The sequence below is a fragment of the Sinocyclocheilus rhinocerous genome, unplaced genomic scaffold (genome assembly GCF_001515625.1).
Source record: "Sinocyclocheilus rhinocerous isolate Xijiao unplaced genomic scaffold, SAMN03320098_v1.1 scaffold473, whole genome shotgun sequence".
Lineage (NCBI taxonomy): Eukaryota > Metazoa > Chordata > Actinopteri > Cypriniformes > Cyprinidae > Sinocyclocheilus > Sinocyclocheilus rhinocerous.
Window position 1 is genome coordinate 424,819 of NW_015643184.1, and position 12,972 is coordinate 437,790.

Consider the following 12,972-nt stretch of genomic DNA (forward strand, 5'->3'; position numbering starts at 1 on the left):
AGATAGATAGATAGATAGATAGATAGATAGATGTAAGTATTTGATGTACAGGTCAAAGGTCAAAATCCAGTTTGATAGAAAGATAGATAGAGATAGGCAAGGCAAGGCAAGGCAAGTTTATTTGTATAGCACATTTCATACACAATGGTAATTCAAAGTGCTTTACATAAAAGAAAAGAAAAAAAATAATCACAACAATAAAACAAGGAATTTAAAACTTTGAAAATTATTTAAAAAATTGATTTAAGAGGTTTAAAATGAATTTAAGAAAACGATTATACATAGAATATAGTGCAATCAGTTCGGACATCGCACAGTGCTCATTCAATGAATGCACAGCTAAACAGATGAGTTTTGAGTCTGCATTTAAATGTGACTAATGTTTTAGCACATCTGATCTCTTCTGGAAGCTGATTCCAACTGCGGGCGGCATAATAACTAAAAGCAGACTCCCCTTGTTTTGTGTGAACCCTTGGTATTTCTAACTGACTTGATCCTAATGATCTGAGTGGTCTGTTAGGTTTATATTCAGTGAACATATCTGCTATGTATTTAGGTCCTAGGCCATTGAGTGATTTATAAACGAGTAAAAGTACTTTAAAATCAATCCTAAATATAACTGGAAGCCAGTGTAAGGACCTGAGGACTGGTGTAATATGCTCAGATTTTCTGGTTCTAGTCAGAATTCTGGCAGCAGCGTTCTGGATGAGCTGCAGCTGTCTAATGGTCTTCTTGGGAAGGCCGGTGAGGAGACCATTACAATAGTCCACCCTGCTGGTGATAAAGGCATGAACAAGTTTCTCCAAGTCTTGACTGGAAACAAAACATCTAATTCTTGCAATGTTTTTGAGATGATAGTATGCTGATTTAGTTACTGCTTTGACATGACTACTGAAACTAAGGTCTGTCTCCAGAATCACACCAAGATTCCTGACTTGATTTTTCGTTGTTAGACCCCTAGAGTCAAGGTATGCATTCACCTTGAGAACTTCATCTTTGTTTCCAAATGCAATGACTTCAGTTTTTTCCTTGTTTAACTGAAGAAAGTTCTCGCACATCCAACTGTTAATTTCATCAATGCATTGGCAGAGGGAGTCAATGGGGCTGTAGTCATTTGGAGATAAGGCTAGGTAAATCTGGGTATCATCTGCATAGCTGTGATAGGCGATTTGGTTCTTTCTCATTATTTGACTTAGTGGGAGCATATACAGGCTAAACAAGAGCGGTGCAAGAATTGAGCCTTGTGGGACTCCGCATGTCATGGACGTCCACTTAGACTTATGCTCTCCTATACTCACATAATAACCTCTCCCTTCTAAGTATGACCTGAACCATTTGATTGCCATCCCAGAAAGCCCGACCCAGTTTTCCAGTCTCTCTAGTAGTATGTTATGATCGACAGTGTCAAACGCAGCACTGAGATCTAGTAGTACCAGCACTGATATTTTGCCAGATTCGGAATTTAAGCGAATATCATTTATTATCTTAATGAGCGCTGTCTCTGTGCTGTGATGCGGTCGAAAACCAGATTGAAAATTGTCCAGGTATCCATTTGAGTTTAAGTATTTGTTCAGCTGATTAAGACTACATCTTCAATAATCTTGCCTATTAAAGGAAGATTTGATATTGGTCTATAGTTGTTCAATATGGAATTATCAAGATTGCTCTTTTTCAGAAGGGGTTTAACAACTGCAATTTTCAGGGAGTTTGGAAAAGTCCCAAAAAGAAGTGAGGCGTTCACCACTTCTAAGAGATCTGCTTCTAAACAGTTAAGCACCCTTTTGAAAAAATATGTGGGAAGTGTGTCAAGATAGCAGGTTGACGATTTAAGGTGCTGTACTATCTCTTCCAAAATTTTGCTATCAATTTCTTCAAAAGCAGACATAGTATCTTCTTTTTGATATTGCGATCTAATCTGTCTGACCTTTGCATAACTTGGGGATGTGCTAATCGCCTTCCTGATATTATTGATCTTCTCAGAAAAGAAGGAAGCAAACTCATTGCATTTGCTGTCAGAGAGCATTTCACTGGCAATCTGACTTGGGGGGTTTGTCAGTCTCTCAACAGTAGCAAAAAGAGTGCGAGTGTTGTTTAAGTTACTGTTTATAAGGTTTGAGAAGAATGACTGTCTAGCTTTGCCTAGTTCCACATTGAAAGCACGTTTGCTGTCTTTATAGATGCTATAGTGGATTTCAAGTTGTAGTAGTGTTTTGGTCATGAACAAACCAAATCATTCACTTCTGTCCACTGACATATTTTTCACACACTGAAGTCTCTCCCTTGTGAAGCGCTTCACTGGGAACCACGTCTGATGCTTGATCACTCTTCAAAGAGTCTCTTTGTAAAATTTTAATAAAGTATGAGACTGTTTCTGTTGTGAATGATTCAGAACCAATCTACTGAGTGATCATGATTCAATGACTCACTCATAATACACAAAAACAGACAAATTTGTCACCATCTACTGGTGTAATAATGTAATCTACAGAATTGATCACTGAAGGAACTAATGCCAGAATCTGAATGAATCTTTTGGTTCAAAAGAGTCACTTGAATGAATCAAAATCTCCACCACTTCTCACAAACATGTTTGATAGCAAATGAGACCAAATAAATATGCAAAATAGATACACAGAAGTCACTCATTGAAGTTTTCTGTTGGAATTATGTTTTATGAGAGATTTGCATTATAAATGGGAGTAAAAAAAAAAAAGAATATGGATAAAAGGAAATGGAGCGATCTCTTCACTGAAAACAGTGTTATGTATTCTTTCTGATGTGTCTCAGGAGCATGTTGAGTGTTAACATTCCAGACTCTCGGAAGCATGAATGAGTGTTGCCGGTATCTGAGAGGACTTGAGCCACAGCTCTAAGAAACTCACTCATGACCTTGTCCTTCATCTCCCAAAGACCTCTGCGGTGGGCTCCCAGACTCCAATGGACCGGTTCTGCGAGTCCTTAACAATCCGCCCATTGTGTGACACAGCGCAGGCTTTTGATGAACCCAAGGAATTTAGAAATCCTTCGTGGTGGTGCGGGAGCGAGCCAAGTGCAACCTGCATTTAGCAAGATCCAAATAAACAGCAGATCTGCTGGGCTTGTTCCCAAGTGGCGGTCCAGTCTTGTGCTTTGAGCTGTGGGCGATAAGATGCCTGGGCTCAAGGTGGGGCGGGCAGGTCAGAATTGTGTTTTATTTGATGCGGCCGCTGCACAGCAGAGAACCGTTTGTTCAGACCGCTGCAACTCCTTTGATGGCCTGACCTTCTACAAGCCGTCTGTGTCTGAGTGGGAGTTCAAAGGCTGTCGGCCATTGTCTCAGTGAGGGTGGACAGCGGCGTTGTGACCAGGGGTCTGTAAATCTCAAAGGACCCTACGGAGATCAACGGCTCAGAGGACATGACAGGGCACATGCACCGGCCCGCTCGCCCCTGGACACAAGCGAGCCCACCAACGGACAGCACTGCACCGTGTGTGTGTGGTGTTTATAGGGCCTTCAAAGAAAGATGCACCTGAACAAATATTGACATTCTCTGAACAAGTACATCTGAGTCTTTCAGAACCAAACAACAGCGCTCATTAAGAGCAAAGCAGACACAATCACGGACAAAAAAACAAAACAAATTCATATGAACCAATTAAGATTTCATGTAACGCTGATTGCACAGAATGGTGAATTAATGAAAGATCCACAGGAAGCTATTGAGGTTCAAAACCCATTGGAGAAACTAAACAAGAATAGTCTTCAAAGGGCTTCAGCAGCAGTAAGAGCTCCTCTTTACAGATGTACTCTCTGAGGTTGGGAGTGATGGTCCCTCATGAGGCCTAATTCAACAGTGTTTAGTGAAGAGAGGTTGGACATCGCTGGCGAGAGGACCATTTCAGCACTGGTCTTTCAAACACAGATGCAACTTCATTCAAACCAAAAAAACCTCCCAAAAGTTATTATTTTCTCTCTCTGAAAAATCAGCGAGCCCATCAGTGGATTATTTATCTTGCTTTTTGTCCGTCAGAAGTGCACTCTGTTGCTAAGCTTATCATCCTGCAAGCCGGTCGCCTGTAAAAGATGAAAGCTTGCAGCTGAGAGTGAGGGAAAGAGGGGGGGCGTTAGGGAGGTTAAAGGGAAGTTCATGGAACATTTAGGGACACACACAATTTTCCCATCGGCTCTTTTCAGACACACATCAGAGTCATAATAGAGTGTCGAGGACAAGGTCCAGAGGACGTTGGACTTTTAAGGATGCCATGAAAGACAACAGTCTGCCAAGAATCATGTTTCTGCTTATAAAGGGGTGGGGATCCACCCTGTAACATCTGTAGACCTCGGTCATTTAATAGATTTTATTAAAGCAGAATTTAAGGTGTGATGTCACTGGGACTGAATGAAACAGACAATAAATGTGGAAGCCACAGAGGAGATACTGACACAGCACATGCTGACTGTTATGTTTCAGGAGGAGTATATTACCTGTTTGAGTGTTAGTCCTGCTCTGGCCTGAATGATAATAAAACCAGTACCATAATTTTAATGAGTGAGACAGTCATATGTGATGTTTGCAGAACCTACCTAACCTGCAAGATGTGAGCAGTCAATCTGTGTCTCATCAATGTACTTGTCATCATAAACTTTTAAACAATTTTCTCCTCTATTAGCAGCAAATGTATCTATTGTTTATGAAGAAACGTTATGCATTAAGCAAACTGGGTTGAACTTGGAATTCTGAACTTGGTTTATGGGTCAAATTTCCTTGTGTTTAATATATTTAATAATTTTGTTACTTAAAATGTCTTTCTTTCTGCACATATTATATAAAGTTTAGTTTGTACATAGTTTGAAGGAGAAGATGTGGAATCTCAGATTTTAACGGCATATACGAAAATAAGTGTGTAAGAAAAATACTTACATTTTACCCTTTGGGCCAACTGTCAAACGCAGGTACATGAGTTCACACTTGATGTAAACATCAGCACATTATGAAGCCTGATGTAAATGCGTTGTGAAACAATGATAATGATAACAAATCCACTGTGCTTCTCGCACGAGTTTACATTTGTATTACATGAACATGGATTATTTTTCTAAAACCCTTCGTTTGTGTTCATCTGAAGAGAGCAAGTCATATACATCTGGGATTGCATGAGGGTGAGTAAATGATGAGAGAATTTTCCTTTTTGGGTGAAGTATCCCTTAAACATAAGAAATATTTTACAGGTTAATCGATTAACAAAACGGTTGTTAATTGCAGCCCTAGAGTTGTCACAAACTGTCATTCACCTTCTGAATCTCGGCATCATGTTTCTGCTGCATCCTCAGTGTATCCTCTTGATGTTTGGCCTCCAAGACTTTAGTTCTCAACTCAATCTACAAATGAAGAACAGATGAAATGACACTATGGCATAAGGACAATAATAAATGCATTTTATTTTGTTCTCTAAATTCTATGTATAATGCTAATTAAGGTTTCTTGCACCAAAAACGTAGTTTAATACAATTAATACAAACTTCGGTTTTCTCTCTGACCAAACAGAACAGGCTGACTTTGCTACTGTACAAATTAAGACATCTATATGTAAATGATTGGCTAGCCTCTGCAATAATGGTGTAAATTCACAATGACATTCATCAGGACAGGTCAAGCTCAATACCGAAAAGATCTTGATATGTAAATGTGTGACCTCAATGCAGTGATATCATACTATAATAATTTCTAAACGAGCCCTCTTGGTGGTTTTGTCTCAGTCTGGGTCTGGGTTGACTGGAGAGAAAGTCATAAATGTTAAAGTATGTCTACACAGCACATGAAACTCATATCAAAAATTTCAAACTTATTTCAAAAGGAATGTTTTTCATGACATGACCCATTTATAAAAAGGCAAAGCATAGGAATGTCTGAACTACAGTGTTCAGTTTCCTTTACACCTACAGAAAAACAACACCCCCAGTCTTTTTGTTTTTGAGATCAGTCATTGAAAGAGTCAGTTAAGAATCTGCCGATGTTCAGAGCAAACAGAAAACGACATGTATTGTGCTGTTAGACACTGATGAAAGAGCCCATCTGTTCAGAAGGACACAGATGAATAATACTGGACAGGAAACGGCAGATAGAGGAAGATAAAAAAGTAACTATACACGCATAATGACAGTTGAACAGTCCTCATAAGCATTTCAACACATGGGAATCGTATAGAGTTTACTGTACGATTCCAAATCAGATTATACTTAATTTATTATGACATACATTAGCATTTATTTCAGCACCTTGAGGACCGATATAAAACAATTACTCATGAGTTTAAGAGTGATTTGTGAGCCAGTAGCAAGCACCACTAATTAACTTCCCTCACGTAAAGCAACCTCAGGCTTTTAATATGCCTCAATTTTTCTGGGATCAAAAGTTCAACGTTTTTCTTTAGTGACCTGTTAGAACATGTGTCCCGGGCTCTTCAGGTTGTCAAACCCGCACACACAAGAGAGGAGTAAGTAAGCACACACTTCCGCTTACACAAACATAAAGTACAGCTGAAACTTTCGTCACGATGGCCGCTGGTCATTCCTGAAGCGGCGTCTTTCTTCTCATGTATTTTGGGAAACATGTTTTGATGTGGCTTGAGCAGGATTTGTGTGTGAGCCTCCCAGCCCTCTGGCTGACTGTGGATCAGGGCTTTCAACTGCTGCCACCAGCGTGGGACACGATCTACTGGCTTATCAGATCCGCTGCAGGCCACTATATGACCAGAGTACAAGAGTGCAAGAGAGAGATCCAGACGTCTCTAGGCCACAAGAACATTCACAGAGCCACAGGCCATTTCTGCTGCCTGTTAGAACAGACTCAGACTGACAGGGAAAAACCAACTCAGCTGGAGTGGTCACTGATGGGAGGAACGCTTGATCAACGCGCTAATTACAATTTAATGGAAACATTTCATTGCATTTGAGCTTCCTCTTGGAATGCCGTGTGAGTCTTCAGTGTAAGCATTTCTGTCTTGTGAAAAAATGTTCTGAATGCGTTTTATGGCCTTATTTCAGTGACTTTAAAATTTTAGTTTTTCACTAAAGCACGCATAATGTTGTTTTCTCAAAAACACAATCACGTACATACATGCTGCTCGCATATTATTGTAGCCCAGTATGTGCTGATTACAATGTTGTTAAACTTTAGCCATTAAAATGTTTATAAGCAACTGAAAAAAAGGACAAATGTCAGGGCATGTCAAAACTTCTCCATTGCCCCAAAACACCCTCGGACCCCAGAGGGTTAAAAGAAAGAATAGACCTGTTGCCTGGCCTATCTTTTTACTGCATCATGCATAAAATCGCACATGCTGTACTGCACTACTCTTTATTTAAAACACGTTGCTTAATGACATCAACCTGTTTTCATCCAAAGGCTGGTCATGGTATACAGGGATACTTTTTATATTTGGCACAATGGAACAGATTGTGACCCATGATGAATAAACCAAAATGAACACATTGAAAGCCAAATGTATTGACATATCAAAATTACACAGACAGAATTGCTGGTATATTGTAGTTTGGTGGAATGCAGAGACAGCGGTTTTACATAATGTAATTGGATTAAATATTAACTGTATTGTAAAACTATTTATAACATATCACCCAGCCCTAGTATATACCTCAGTGTCATTTCATATTCAAGCCCAATCCATGAAGACATCTCATGTGTTCTACATAAACAATGTATTTATTTACACATCAAAAACATGAAAACAGCCCAGGAGGCCTTTGACAACTCCAGGGAGATTCATTGGTTTCTTTCACTTCTGTGATTCTCAAAAGTTACTTTTCTGTGAAGTAAGTGCGTATAGTGTGTAATAGGGATATGCCGGTATCAAATTTTCATGTTGCGATTAATTGCTAATGCTTTTATTACAGTATACGGTATTATCACGATATTGAAAATATACAGCACATCAGCTGCTGGTGTCTAGCTGACAAGAACATTTACATTGACATGGAGCACAACATCTAGTAGCACTGAAACTGATGAAATTATCATAATAAATCTTCGCAAATGGTCTAAAGCTTCTGCCAAAGTTTCCCTATGTAGTAGCAACCTCATGTGCATTCTGATCCACGCTTTACCTGGCTCTATAAGCGCCACTTTGTGCTTGTTCTTACACTTGTTTGATAAGTTAGTAAAAGCATAATAAACTGTGCAGGAGAACTGAATTAAGCATATTATCACTTGCACACTGAAATGTTATATTTATTTTAGATTTGATGACTTCATTAGTATTTCCTACTTGAATACAAGGCTGGAAGAAACGTATATTTCACTTGTGTCGTAATTTGCTTCTTTTATTACTTGAACACGCTCAAGGGGACGATATAGTTACCTTCAAATATCTGCCATTAATGAGACTGTAAGATTTTCTGCATCATAACATTAAAGGTTATTACTCACCCTCAATGCATCCTAGGTGTATATATGACTTTCTTCTTTCAGACAAATCCAGTCAGAGTTATGTAAATAAATGTCTTTGATCTTTCAAGCTGTTTAATGCCACTCAGCGGGTGTTGCAATGAGGTCAGTGCTGCGCATGCGCCGATGAGTCTCGTGAAAACCAACGTTTGTTAACAAGGGCAAAGGAAGCAAAGTTTCCTTACTTTAATTCGTTTTAATTTGTGACTGTTGTTTTGTTTTGATCTCTTCCCTGCGCTTCCGCGTGCGTCACTCCTGAGCGGCGCATGTGCAAAGCCGACCTCATACGTCATCAACAGTGAGCGCAAGCTAGATTAAATTGATTATTAAGTTTTAAATATGGTTATTTTTCTTACAAAAACGCATCGATTCGCTACAGGAGGACTTTGTTCACCCCCCGGAGCCGTGTGAGACACTTTTTTTATGGATGGGCGTTTTTTATTTCACTTCTTTTGGACTGAAGCAATGCAACACCCGCTGACTGACATTAAACAGCTTGCAAGATCAAAGACAATTTTTTTATATAACTCTGACTGGATTTGTCTGAAAGAAGAAAGTCATATACACCTAGGATGCATTGAGAGTGAGTAATTTATGGGCTAATTTTCATTTTTGGGTGAACTAACCCTTTAAAGGGACAGTTCACCCAAAAATCTAAATTCTATCCTCATTTACTCACGCTCAAGGTGTTCTAAACTTGCACGAGTTTTGAGTTAACAGTAGCCATTGACTTAGTATGAAAAAAAAAGAAATATATATATATATATATATATGGAAGTCAATTGCCTTGTCAACTCTTCTTCAAAATATCTTCTTTTGTGCTCAACAGAAGAAAGAAACTCATACAGGTTTAGAACAACTTGAGGGTGAGAAAATGGTGATAGGATTTTCATATTTTGGTGAACTTTCCCTTTAAATGGCATGAAATCTGAAAGAAAAGAAAAAGGAAAACTGTAGACATAGTGTAGAAGTTTACACTAAGGCCTGCTTGTCACAATGCAATGTTTACCTGCATTATAACACCTTTCAGAACACAACACCACAAGAAACTCATAGAAGTTTTTGCTTTCACATTTTCATGTTTTGAGATGTACAACCCTTAGAAGCTCCATACAAGTACTTTTTTCCCCACGGCATTATGGCATTATGGCATTATGATCTAGTCAGATCATACAAAAAAAAAAGCTTTATGAATAAAAACAAAGCAATGTCCAGACACATTTTGTAGAAACCAAAACACAGAATTTTGTCTCATGGCAGCATTTTCTGGAGGCTAGAACAGATCTCATAAGAGCAAAACACACCGTTTGCTACCGTCACCTGCCCTACTTCCACTCAACCCTGAGAAACAAGCCCCCGCCTCTCGCTTTGCGTACGATTCTTCTTGTGCAATCTCAGAGACCACAGGAGACCTGTCAGAGGAGAAGATTGCACTGATTGAAGCCACGCAGTCAAACAGATCCCGGCAGCACAGATGCAAACGTGGGCGGCACTTTTTTTCTTTTTGTGTCTTTTATTTTTTTTGAAGCTTCAATTGGTGCTTTTAGAAAAGTTTGTCAAACTACATCAGTGGCGTTCTGAAACTCTTGTCTGAAAAGGTGCGGCGGGCGGGCGCACACCTCCGGGTTTTCAGATTCCCTGGAATCAGTGACGCGAATGACATTGGTGCTTTTACTCGCGTTAAACTCACAGAGACGCAGCGTTTTTTGAAGAGCAGAAGGAGAGATGGAAGGGTGGGAGGAGGAGAGATGAAGACGGTGTGAACGAGACGAGAGCAGCTGTTCTCTCTTTTCTTTGCCCAGCGTTGGTTTCACACATTTCCTCAGGGAATATTTTCACAAAACGTCTGCTAAGTTTTAGCGCCACACTGCGGGTTGAACCTGTGATTCCAGCTATTTTGAGAGTCAAAATCTGGGTGACTGTTCAGTGTTTGGATAAACACCAGAAAGCTTCCTCAGTCACACTGATGACATCTCAATCAAATCACTGCCTTTGCTCTATGAAGGAAAAATAACAGAACTGAAATGTGTCAAAATAAACAATCTGTGACAGTCAAATAAATAAAATAGACCACATTACCTCATAAGGAAATATATTATCTCCACCTTAAAGCTGCTGTGTTCTTTTTTCAGTATTAAAACTCTAAAGTAAACCACTCAAAGGGTGATTTCTTTGAAAAAATACGGTGTGTTAGGCTATCAAAACATGGCTCAGGTTAGTGATATATGCATTATGCATAGATCAGCATTATAGGGAGTCATTTCCCATCTGAAAATATGAATATGTGCAGCAGATTTTATTACCAGTAAAAGAGTAAGTAAATTCAGTCTGACTGGATTGTTTTCCTGTAATGGTTAGAGCCCCTTTGTCAACTGTATCAATGGAGGCAATCTGAATCTTGCGAATGTTTGTAGGTGTCACACACGGACTACGGCTAATAATAAACAAAAGAAGCCCAACAGAACTTACCACATTTAATTAGAAATGTAAAATATATGATATATACACTGATGAGCCAAAACATTATGACCAGTCACAGATCAGGTGAATATCGTTGATCATCTCCTGACAAGGCCAAATATTAATGTTTGGGTGAAGGCTCTCCTGTCTGATCCGAGTCAACAGAAGGTCTACTCTGGCACAAGTCACACAAAATGCTAATGAATGGTTATGGGAGAAATGTGTCACAACACAGTGCATCACACTCTGCTTATGCGGCTGCACAGCCGCAGATCAGTGTGCCTTTGATGACCATCAAAATCACCTACAAAGGGCACGCAAGTGTCAGAACTGGACCTTGGACCAGTGGAAGAAGGTCGTCTGGTCCGATGATGAGTCATGTTTTCTTTTACATCAGGTGGACGGTCATTTACCTGGGGAAGTGATGGCACCAGGATGCACTGTGGGACGACGACAAGCCGGTGGAGGAAGTGTGATGCTCTGGGCAATGTTCTGCTGGGAAACCCTGAGTCCGGCCATTCATGTGGACATAAATTTAACACGTGCTACCTACATAAACATTGTTGCAGACCTGGTACACCCCTCGAAAAATAACAGAACTGAAATGTGTCAAAATAAACAATCTCAAATAAAGTCAAATAAATAAAATAGACCACATTACGTCATAAGGAAATATATTATCTCCACCTTAAAGCTGCTGTGTTCTTTTTTCAGTATTAAAACTCTAAAGTAAACCACTCAAAGGGTGATTTCTTTGAAAAAATACGGTGTGTTAGGCTATCAAAACATGGCTCAGGTTAGTGATATATGCATTATGCATAGATCAGCATTATAGGGAGTCATTTCCCATCTGAAAATATGAATATGTGCAGCAGATTTTATTACCAGTAAAAGAGTAAGTAAATTCAGTCTGACTGGATTGTTTTCCTGTAATGGTTAGAGCCCCTTTGTCAACTGTATCAATGGAGGCAATCTGAATCTTGCGAATGTTTGTAGGTGTCACACACGGACTACGGCTAATAATAAACAAAAGAAGCCCAACAGAACTTACCACATTTAATTAGAAATGTAAAATATATGATATATACACTGATGAGCCAAAACATTATGACCAGTCACAGATCAGGTGAATATCGTTGATCATCTCCTGACAAGGCCAAATATTAATGTTTGGGTGAAGGCTCTCCTGTCTGATCCGAGTCAACAGAAGGTCTACTCTGGCACAAGTCACACAAAATGCTAATGAATGGTTATGGGAGAAATGTGTCACAACACAGTGCATCACACTCTGCTTATGCGGCTGCACAGCCGCAGATCAGTGTGCCTTTGATGACCATCAAAATCACCTACAAAGGGCACGCAAGTGTCAGAACTGGACCTTGGACCAGTGGAAGAAGGTCGTCTGGTCCGATGATGAGTCATGTTTTCTTTTACATCAGGTGGACGGTCATTTACCTGGGGAAGTGATGGCACCAGGATGCACTGTGGGACGACGACAAGCCGGTGGAGGAAGTGTGATGCTCTGGGCAATGTTCTGCTGGGAAACCCTGAGTCCGGCCATTCATGTGGACATAAATTTAACACGTGCTACCTACATAAACATTGTTGCAGACCTGGTACACCCCTCCATGACAATGGTGTTCCCTGGTGGAAGTGGCCTCTTTCAGCAGAATCACACACACTGCACACGTTGCTCAGGAATGGTCTCAGGAACGTGATGAAGATCCCAATCCACTTGAGCATCTGTGGAATGTGCTGGACCAATAAGTTCGATCCACGGCAGCTTCACCCCACAACCTACAGGGCTTGAAGGATCTGCTGCTAATGTCTTAGTGCCAGGTACCACAGAACACCTTCAGAGGTCTTGTAGAGTCTATGCCTCAGTGGGTCGATGCTGTTTTGGAAGCATATTAGGCAGGTGGTCATAATGTTTTGGCTCATCGAGATATATATCGATATATACTGTATATCTGCAGCCATATCATGCTGTAGCCCAAGACTGGTTGCACACTGAAGCTAAGCAGGGTTGAGCCTGGTCAGTACTCGGATGGGAGACCTCCTGGGAAAA

The 12,972-nt window shown here is 40.0% G+C and overlaps 1 pseudogene; it reads right to left on the reverse strand.

Moving 5' to 3' along the window:
- The window catches only part of LOC107757088 (centrosomal protein of 112 kDa-like), a 95,589-nt pseudogene that overhangs the window by 75,822 nt on the left and 6,795 nt on the right, over positions 1–12,972 (reverse strand).